Source organism: Lactuca sativa, chromosome 9 (assembly GCF_002870075.4).
Source record: "Lactuca sativa cultivar Salinas chromosome 9, Lsat_Salinas_v11, whole genome shotgun sequence".
NCBI lineage: Eukaryota > Viridiplantae > Streptophyta > Magnoliopsida > Asterales > Asteraceae > Lactuca > Lactuca sativa.
In genome coordinates this window covers 89,724,701-89,736,503 of record NC_056631.2, presented here as the reverse complement: position 1 = coordinate 89,736,503, position 11,803 = coordinate 89,724,701, and positions in this window count along the sequence as shown.

Genomic DNA, 11,803 nt, shown 5'->3' with positions numbered 1-11,803 from the left:
CCGAGAGTAGCATGGTCCGTTTGGGTTGCATATCACCAGGACAATTTGATAGGATGGACATTTGAGAAGATGTAATTTATGATTTGTTAATATATTATAAGTTCTAATATATTAATATGAAATCATATGATTTAGTTGGTATTGATCAAGAATTAATTTGGAATTAATTTTGTGATCAAAAGAGACTAATTAAATTTAAGGGGATGGATTTGGTAAATCATTCATTCTTATGGTGTGGGTCAATGATCCATGATTCTTTAGGTTGGGCTAAACCAATGTTACAACCCATGGATGATCCATGGGTGTTTAAACCCATGGAGCCTAAGGAATATGGAAGGTCATACACATTAGGGTTTACATGGTGTAACCCTAATCTTGCCACACTATATAAGAAGCCCCTTAGCATCCAAAATGACACACTAGTGATCCTTGGAGTTCCATGAGCCGATTTTGGTGCAAGAAATACTCTCTCAAAAGTCTCCTTTGTTCTAGGTGTGTTGTGATTCCATTTGAGGTGCAACACTTGGGGCACTAAGTTCTTAAAGGCCAAACTCAAGAAGTCCTACAAGCTACAACAAAGAGGTAACTCTATAACTCTCTTTTATGTTGATTATGTCATTTCCATGCTAGTTGTAGGCTTAATGCTTTGGAAACAATATTGCATGTATAATTAGAGAAAACATAGATCCAAATCATTTAGGGTTGTATGTGCACCATAGGACATTGTAGTATACTAAAACCCATCAGATCCTATATACCAGGATACAGATCTAACAAATCACTAAGCATATCATCATGCGATAATCAGGATAACAATCCAAAAGGGCCGACATTGGTGCCTTCAACCCTGTTAGTATAGTGAGGAAAACTCACCTTTCAAGTAGTGCAGAACCAACAAATCAAATCCCAACTCACAGCTCCAAACTCAACTGCCTGTAACCACCATATGACTGATTCCATTAGAATCCCAAATTACCAAAATACCCCCACAAGTCAAACTTGGTCAACCATGGTCAAAGTCAAAGTTAACGGTTAAGGTCAACAATCCATGTTGACCCAACTTGTCGAGTTCATCTACTAACTTGTCGAGTTAATTCATATATCAGAAGGTCATGAAAAACTCGAGACAACTCGCCAAGTTACCCGAGTAACTCGTCGAGTTCTTTAGTGTTCAGAAGACCGGGAAAACCCTAATCAAGTCGCCGAGTTATCTCACCCACTCGTCGAGTTCACTCAGTATCCAGAAGGCAGTTAAAACCTATCCAACTCGTCGAGTTAGCTAAGCAACTCGTCGAGTTCTTCCCGTCTTAACGTGTTCAACCCTTTCCAGTCGAATATAAGGCCCCAAACTACAGATCTAGCCTCTTAGGACTGAGATACCATGTAAAGTTGCTAACTTTACGTGCATGCAAGGCATCAAAGGGATTAAAACACTAAAACTAAGCTTAATAAGAGGTTTAGGGCATGGAGGATGGCCAAAACTTGATAAAGCTTGAATCTTTAGGCATAAAGGGCCTGGAGGTGTCCAGATCTGAAGTTACAACTTTGAATCATGCTCATATTCCAAAAGTGGATCCAAAATGGGCTAAAAGACATTAAACTTTCATAGGAGAAGACTTAAGAAATTGAAAGCCAAGGTAAAGATTTTTACCTCCAAATGGTTGCTAACATAGTGTAAATGTCGGATCTATAGCTTCTCCCATCACTCCAACCTCTTCAAGCTCCAAGTTCCTTCACAACCACACCAAAATACTCTCCAAGTCTCTCTCTCTCTCTTTCTCACACACACACACACACATGATAAGGTATAAGGCTCGAGCTAGGGTTTCTCTGGACAATAATGTGGTAAGGGAGGATGGCGAGGGGACTTAAGGTCCTTTAAATAGGGTGCAAACCCTAAAAATTAGGGTTTTCATGCACAACCTCAACTCGTTGAGTTGGTTCCAAAACCACGCGGCCTTATTAGTTTCTACATGACGAGTTGAGGCCTCCAACTCGTCGAGTAGGTGTTATGAAATTACTTAAAATCCCAAAAATGTCATTCTTGGAAATCGGGATGTTACAACGTTAAGAGACATCCCTCGACGTTAGACAACCACCTCATGGATATGATCGGATCATGAACTCCATTAAATAAAAGTGGCTTCGTATTGTCAAAGTCCTGGTAGTGGAAGGCCCTCCCAATGCCAATTCCCGCGGTAGTAATGGCTGTGGTGGCGGCAACAGCAGCAGTCTCTGAAAGTGCAGCATACTAGTCATCAAACAACTTCATCATAACGGTATTGAAGGACCCAAACAGCTCCGGTATCTGCTCCCAGACAATAGAAACAACCTCCTCCCGAATGATCTCCCTAGCCCGATCCTCAGTCAATCCCGATCCATCAAGGTCACCTGTCCCAGCTCAAATTGCTTCATAACCATCATACTGAAAATAAACCAGGGAAATATCAGATAAACACATATCATACCGTGGGAACCAACTCCCAACAAAACCCTAGGGGTTGTGACTTCCCTGCTATGCGTACGGGTCCTGTGTTTCCAGTAATAGGGGTCCATACTACCTTCCGTACCTACCTGTATTTGTCTCAGTGGATCATCACAATCACCCCAACATGCTCACGGAAATACACATATACCCTATTCTCACATCTTAGAGAACGACTAGACATTCCTCGAGTGGTCGGCTGACCCCACATAACTCATCCATGAAACTTTCACCAACCCTATAGCACTCGTGCATGCTAATCATACATAACATTGGATCCTATAGACAGTCGAATACTTGATTTTGCCCTAATCCCACAACCAAACAAGGAATAGGAAATAAAGCTAAATCAAACATTCCTAGGCTATAAAATCTTAGTTATGTACAATTTTGATGCATACAATAAGCAACTACAATAATGATGTCAATTTCATATAAGGAAAACCCTAGGCTATCAGGCATCATATAATCAGGAAATTCTATTATGCGATTCCTGAAGATCCCTATCCTATCACTAGCATGTTGTTCTAACATATTACAATATCAAATAACAGTGTGGTAATTTGGGGTCTACTTACTGGCTCCGGATGATCATACACATCGCATCTACTCTTGATTATTTTGAAAATCATTTGTTTAAACCTTTTTGTTTCCTTAGTTTGAGACTGGATTCACACGGATGTTCCTACAATTCACTCAAACCAAGGCTCTGATACCAACTTGTAACATCCCAAAAATCACAACAAATTTAAACTTTTAAAAATAACCAATAATCATAAAATGTTTACTAAATCATTGTTTCTAAATTGTTTATCCATATAATATTATCCCAAAAATCATAAAGCCATAAGCAGAGGATGTGTACGGTCAAGCCTTTGTCTTCCCGTGATCATCAGAAGTACTTGAAACAACAACTAAAAACCTTATGCCAAGGCTTAGTGAGTTCCCCGAAAGTACCACCACATACAACATATCAAACAATAACATGCTTAACCGAGCCTTCAGCCTAACTAGACCGCCTTGCAGGGCCTACAACCTTTCTGGACCGCTCCCGAGCCTTTAGCATGACTAAATCGCCTTGAAGGGTCTACAACCTATCCGGACCGCTCGTCGGGCCTTCGGTCTGACTGGACCACCTCGTGGGGCCTATAGCCTATCCGGACCGCCCTGGGTATCTTGTCCTTTATCACGAAGAAAGACCACCTCAACCCAACCAACCATAACATGTCGACATATACATAACAAACAAACATATAACCAAGCATCAGACAAACATGTAGATTCACAAATCACTACCACATCCTAACATCATATTTACCAGGATATCGATCTAATAGATCTTTAAAGCATCACAACATACTATCATGTAACAGGATATACAATCCACCAGGACGGACTTGGTGCCTTCAACCCATAAGTATAGTGAAGAAGACTCACCTCACAACCTGATGAAGAAAACTGATCAATACTCTGATCACAAATACCGGCTTTACCCAAGTCCTAAATGTCTAAACATTTCCCGTTAATAAAATTATCATAATTTCCTAAATAAACCTTAAAAATTGGTCAAAGCTAACAACTCATCTGAGTCAACCCAACTGAGTCAAACCAGTCATGTCAACTCAGCTGATTCGACACAAAATGCGTATGTGGGGCGTACTTCGAAGGTACGATGGGCATACCGAAGCCTTGACCGCAGTCAGGATGGTTGACCTCATATGCGCTTCATACTCCAGGTACGCAGGGCATACGTCCATGCCTCTTAAATATCCATTAAGAGCTTAATGACTTAAGTTCTCAAGTCCATCTTTCAGATCCAAGGCCAAAATACTGCCAGGAGTCATAAAGTTTCCAACTTTATGAGTTTGCATGTCCATTAAGTAATTAACTCAACATTTATGACTTAAGACCCTTCTAAATGTCTAAATGAAAGTGATGCCAAATGATGGTTAGTTTCTAGATCTAAAGTTCTTCACTCCTCCAAGATGGTCTCTACTTCCTTCCTTCTTCTTCAAAGGCACAAAACACACACACAAGCTTAGACATGCTTAACAAGGTGGATTAGGGTTGCAAGGACGTTCAAAAGGATGGATGTTGATAGAAGGAGCCAAGGTTAGGAGTTAATGATGAATAAATAGGGTCCAAACCCTAAATATTAGGGTTTGGAACATCACCATGTACACCCTGTGTACACAAAGCGTACACCCATTGTACATGGCTCCACCCCAACTGTAACAACGTGAAAATTTAAAACAATTTTTCATTTTTAAAATGCGTACTCTTCATAACAAATCGTATAAAAATCTCTTTTATTCAATTACAAAGCGCAACTTCATTAATATTCCAGGATCCTCATAACTCTTTCTCTGGTGTATACAATCAAGCCGGTGCCGTCCCACGATTCCGAGAGGAAAACCTGAAACACATAACACATAACACGGTAAGCACGAAGCTCAGTGAGTTCCCCAAATACCACATACAACACATATTAACCACTCGAGGCTATAACTCTATGGACCCTCCGGTCCTAACTCTGTGGACCCTCTGGTCCTAACTCTGTGAACCTTCCGGTTCTAACTCTGTAAACTCTGGAACATACACGGCATGAATCACATATAAATAATGCAGTGTATCACAATCACATAAATAGCACACAAGATACTTTGTCATATAACTCTAATTACCACTCTAGGTAAAGTATCGTGAGAAGACTCACCTAAAAAGCCAAAAGCAGCTATCCTCACACTTGAATCTCTAACTCGCCACCGCCTAACACATAGGATAAATATCTCTTATAATAACTCTTTTCCACGAATCAGATAGTCGAAGGCGGTTCCTTCTCTTTATAACTCTCTAAGGTGGGTAAGAGACCATTTTACCCTTCCAAGGCCTCTATTACTTATGTTGACCAAAACCCTAAAGTCAACATAAGTCAAGCTCAAGTCAACAATCCACATTTGACCCTACTCGTCGAGTGCACCCATGTGACTCGTCGAGTCCCCTCGCATCAGCTGAACTCTACGTAGGACTCAGTCAACTCATCGAGTTGACTCCCAACTCGGCGAGCCAACACTAGGTCAAGACTACTCGGTCAAACCCGCTACGACTCGTCGAGTCACCCATGGAATCGGCAAGTTGGCTCCCACAGATTTCTCATTCAGCCATTTGGGGTCAGATCTGCAACCCAAACTCATAGATCTAACCTCCTACTACCCAACAGTTATGCAAAGGTCTAAACTTAAGGCTCATGTATGGTGTATTTTTCTCTATACACCATTTTGACTCCATTGAAGCTCCATAGCTTCAAAGCTCCAAGGTTACTCACTCAAGGCTGCCTACTTTCTGGATCTTTGGACCTCACAAGGTCCAGATCTACAATTGACTCAAGAAGAGGGTTTGGATGCACCCAAAACCCCATCAATATGGATGCAAGCCCAACTTTACAACTAAGGAAATCTACTCAAACACAATGGATGCAAGAGTTGTACCAAATCTGAAGCTTGAAATGAAGATGAGACTGATCCACCAACTCTCCTCTAAGATCCTTGCAACTCCCTTGATCTTCTTCTCAAAGAAATGACCTCCAAGAAGCCTATTTCCTCTCTAGCTCATAAATAACTCTAGGGTTTCTCTCAAGGGATGAAGACATTGTTGGGAAGGGGCGAAAGAGGATATAAGTGCCTTTAAATAGGTCCTAAACCCCGGAGATTAGGGTTTCTCTGCCCAGCACCTACTCGTCGAGTCCCTCTCCTCGGACTCGTCGAGTCCACTCATTAAATCCACGGGAGAACCTGACTCGACTCGGCGAGTTGGACCCTCAACTCGCCGAGTATCTCCTTTAATCACAAGATTAACCCACACCAATATACCTCTAAAAATCCGGATGTTACAATTCTCCCCCACTTGAATTAGATTTCGCCTTCGAAATCACTCCGTAACCACACAAAGTTCATTAACACGAAAGAAACCACCAGAAGGATCTCATACTACACCGATAACTTTCTCATTGGACACCTGAAACCACACAGAAACTCCAAAGTCCCAAAACTAAACCAACTCTTCGGCCGCTAATATACTCTTTCCCAATATCTGGAAACTCTAGTGGCCTAACTCGTCGCCAGACCACCTAGTGAAGCGATCACCATGATATTCGCTCCTTGAATGTCAACCCTAATAACCCACAGATCCTCTGATTCTCACAAGACCGAATCCAACGATCGAATACCGCTCACTCATACCAACATGCTAAAAGATCTGAATCATGCCCTAAGAAACGGAAGGGTCCACACTTCAGTCGGGGTCATCCACTAAACTGCTATCAGCACCCATCCGGCATAGAATCCTTAACACTCTGCCTTCAGACACAAGGGAAAAACCATACTTGCTTAGAAGTGTCCTCAGACATCACATTCAAAAGCCCCAACTTCGTTTCTCATATCCCCTTTCAATACTGGCACTAAGTCAACTCTTGACTCCACAGTTGATCCTCCAAAGGTCACCCATAACATGCCCCAAAATGTCTCACCGACTTCCTTCTCACGACAACAATCTCAGCCCGGTGACACACAAGTCACGAAGCTCTCTTTACCCCAACGAATACCACAAACCCACTAAATCGTTTCACCCTCGACTTCTGTCGAACACCACTCTCTAGATACATGCGCCTCGCGGTACCTCTCGTACCTGAGTGTTGACGTACACAGGTCTAAGACATCAGTTGAATAACAATACCCCTCACATAGAACCCACCTCCGATTCTAGAATCTCATATCGTCTATCAAACACACCACCAGGACTCAACTCAACTCGTGAGTTTGGTCCGACCCGAAGTTGGAACTACTCGTCCCAATGACCTACTCAACTCATGACTCGTAACCTGCAACCCATGCTTACTTCACTTATCCAATTCCTTCGGATTGCGATGTCTACACCTTACTCAGAATATAATGATTCCCAATCATCGAGGAGAACACAGTCTCACTCATGGTCCGACCACCAGGTCCCCAAGAACTCAAAAATAAGGCTATCCAAGCCTAACACTCCTCTGCTTCATGCTTTGACTTGCGAATAATATGGCTTCCTGTAGTACCACGATACCCTCTTGCTAACTAGTGAATACTACGGCTCCCCGCAGTATCACAACACCCTCTCGCTGACTAGTGAGTACTACGACTCCCTGCATTATCACAATACCCTTTCACTAACTAGTGAGTACTACGGCTCCCCGCAGTATCACAACACCCTATTGCTGACTAGTGAGTACTACGGCTCCCCGCAGTATCATAACACCCTCTCGCTGACTAGTGAGTACTACGGCTCCCCACAGTATCACAACACCCCCTCACTGACTAGTGAATACTACGGCTCTCCGTAGTATCACAACACCCTCTCGCTGACTAGTAGCGCTCTCTCTTATCATCCCATAGTCTCATACTCACGTTAACACCACACTGTGTCCTCTAACTCATGTTCCGCGGACTAACATAGATGGGTAGCCACACTCATCCAAATTACTCATCATAATATCTGATGACGACCACTATAACAAAACACCTTTCCCTGATGCATTCCATCTTCTTAAATGATCCCTCTTGATGTCAATACCCGAAGGGCTCCCACTGGAACCGTAGATACTTGATTCACCACTTGCCGCCTCAAACTCACGACTCTAAAAATAATTCGGAATTTAGGGCATCATACTCGGATGCCCCGGAACACCATCGCAGAACATCACGATGTCTAGCCTAAATCACCGATCCCATACTTACGACATCATACATGGATACCTCAAAGCATTCCCTCAGGATGTCATAACTATCCTTCATTTCACACAACACGCAACTTCGAAGTATCCCAACTCTCAAATGAACATTGATGAATCAACCATGACTCGGAACATGATGACAACCATCCGAAACTCCCTCCTCTATTACTCAAAACTCATGCAGGAATACACTGACCAACCCTAAGGTTGGTTGTCTAATTTCACATCTACTCTTCTCAAACTACATATAACAGCCCATACATCAGACCGGAATTTCCCGACCGCCGAACTAACCTTAATGGCCAAACCACCTCGAAGAATTTCTAAACACTACAAGTTCCCTGACCAACGGCCACCGGCCGTGGACACACTCATCCTATCATGAACACGAGCCTCCTACATAAACTTACTCTGCACTCCACCTTAACCACCAATAACGCTGGTAGTCTAAATCTGTACCATAGGTCTCTATATCCAGTTCTCTAACCGCTCCTTGAACCAATCTCTGATTCTCTCATTAGGATACCCGACTCTCCCCTACTCAGGGTTTGAACCATCATCATTTGACACACACACACACACTATTCCATAGACTGTTCCCACCTGCAACATTGCGCCTACTCCTGGAAGGTGCTATGCACGTTCGATGATATCCCTACAGTGATTAAGCAACCCCAAATAACCCTACGCTCAGATGAAATCCTCAGAACTTCCCATCATGACTGCCTCTAGTCATTCAGAAACTCACACCCTCCCATCACCGGACCTCCCCAACTGTCCAGTATTACTCTGACTCTTAGACTGGAAATAATGAACTATCATTCTCTTCATCCTCGATTCCTCAACCAACGCTCTATCACATCACTCATCATAAGAGCAGAGACTCTACTTCCACTCTCGATACCCGTCATAGACAAAAAGCCACCACCTCGATATACTCATCTTGATCATCCGTTGCTACAACTAACACGTGCCCTACTATACTCGAGAAGGGTGTGTCTTGGTCCTTGAGCATCTTAGTTCCCACCGACAGCCTGCTCATGCTATATCATTACCTAGCAGCAGGCATACTACTAAATACTACGGTGGAAGATCGCTATCACTGCTACCCCGCAAGACTTACCCCCAAGCTTAAAACCGAAGATCTCGACACTTATCATGTTTCCCATAGGAAACGGGAATAGAAACACTTTGATCACAGAAGGTGATGTCTCCACTATCGGCTGATTTCTCAACTCAGGCCACAATCCTTCATATAATACCATCTCCACTCATATTTGAGTCTTGCGATTCTAATTGACATATCACTAAAAACCCCTCGGAAATCAACTCAAATCTCTTCTCAAGGTATGCTCTGTTGAAACTCGTTCGACATGGCCCTCTGATCCCATATTCTATCGCATCCGATCATAGAATAACCCAAACACGACATGATAACTGGAAAAAGCACAAACACAATGTGCTACGAAGCATGGTACTCGAACCACGACATCACCTCTCGCTCTGCTACCGATCATGGTACCCAAAGCATGACATCACCTCTCGATCTGCTACCGATCATGGTACCCGAACCATGACATCACCTATCGATGTGCTACTGATCATGGTACCCGAACCATGACATCACCTCTCGATCTGCTACTGAGAATGTCTGGAATACTCCCTGTACCAAGTATGGGTCCTCTACTTTTAGTAGTACGGGCCCATACTACCTGCCACATCTACCCATACTCTTTACACGGACCATTCCAGATTCCCTGAGTAGCTGCTCAACCCTCTCAATCACCAATCCCCATACGCATGCTCGCTTCCTAGCGAAAAGCTCTACTCTGCCAGCGTACTCTTCTGACTAAGGTCACTTCCTAGGCTCTTCCTAGGTTCTCACACTTTTCCGCCATCAGCTGCTGAGAAACTCCTTATGATGCCAGTCATCTACCTCCTGAATATCGTCACATTCACTTGGTAGCTGACTCCCATCATTGGGAGTTCCACAAAGCGCGAAGCAAGCAACATTTGGGCGTCGAATAAACACATATATCCCGCTCTAGGTGATAACTCCACTAGCTCTACTCATACTCAAAAGATATCACCGAAATCTGCAACTCTACCCCTGCTGGTATCTAGCTACTCTCTCGGTAGGCTTCACAAATGTTCATCTAGGTATCTCTCCTAGATTACTCCTTTACCCAAATCCCTCTCTACATAGGATTCCTGCTGGGTACTCTTACTCAACACATACTCGAAAGTGCAACACAGATAACAACAACTCCTAGGCTAAGGTATCACAAATCAGGCCACTCTAGTCCTAAAATATGAAATACCTAGCCTATCTCTAGCGTGCATAATATCTCATAACATATTTCATAACACAAAAGTAATCGTATTTTGGGAAATCACCGTTCAGGCTTTGGCTGATTGTACACACTGCTCCTTCCCTCTTTCTCTTAGAAACTCTTGCTCGTTATAGAAAAATCATTTATTTTGAAATTTTTCCTCATTTCCTCAATTTGAGTCCAGATATACGTGAAGGTACATCGGAATCCCTCAAACCAAGGCTCTGATACCAACTTGTAACAACGTGAAAATTTAAAACAATTTTTCATTTTTAAAATGCATACTCTTCATAAAAAATCGTATAAAAATCTCTTTTATTCAATTACAAAGCGCAACTCCATTAATATTCCAGGATCCTCATAACTCTTTCTCTGGTGTATACAATCAAGCCGGTGCCGTCCCACGATTCCGAGAGGAAAACCCGAAACACATAACACATAACACGGTAAGCACGAAGCTTAGTGAGTTCCCCAAATACCACATATAACACATATTAGCCACTCGAGGCTATAACTCTGTGGATCCTCCGGTCCTAACTTTATGGTACCTCTCGCCCTAACTCTGTGAACCTTCCAGTTCTAAGTCTATAAACTCTGGAACATACACGACATAAATTACATAGAATTAATGCAGTGTATCACAATCACATAAATAACATACAAGATATTCTGTCATATAACTCTAATTACCACTCTAGGTAAAGTATAGTGAGAAGACTCACCTGGAAAGCCAAAAGCAGCTATCCTCACACTTGAATCTCAAACATAGTCGAAGGCGGTTCCTTGTCTTTCTAACTCTCTAAGGTGGGTAAAAGACTATTTTACCCTTCCAAGGCCTCTATTACTTATGTTGACCAAAAGCCTAAAGTCAATAGAAGTCAAGCTCAAGTCAACAGTCCACATTTGACCCTACTCGTTGAGTGCACCTATGCAACTCGTCGAGTCCCCTCGCATCAGCTGAACTCTACCTAGGACTCACTCAGATCGTCGAGTTGACTCCCAACTCGGCGAGCCAACACTGGGTCAAGACTACTCGGTCAAACCTGCTATGACTCGTCGAGTCACCCATGGACTCGGTGAGTTGGTTCCCACAAATTTCACATTCAGCCATTTGGGGTCAGATCTGCAACCCAAACTCATAGATCTAACCTCCTACTACCTAACAGTCATGCAAAGGTCTGAACTTAAGGCTCATGCATGGTGTATTTTGCTCTATACACC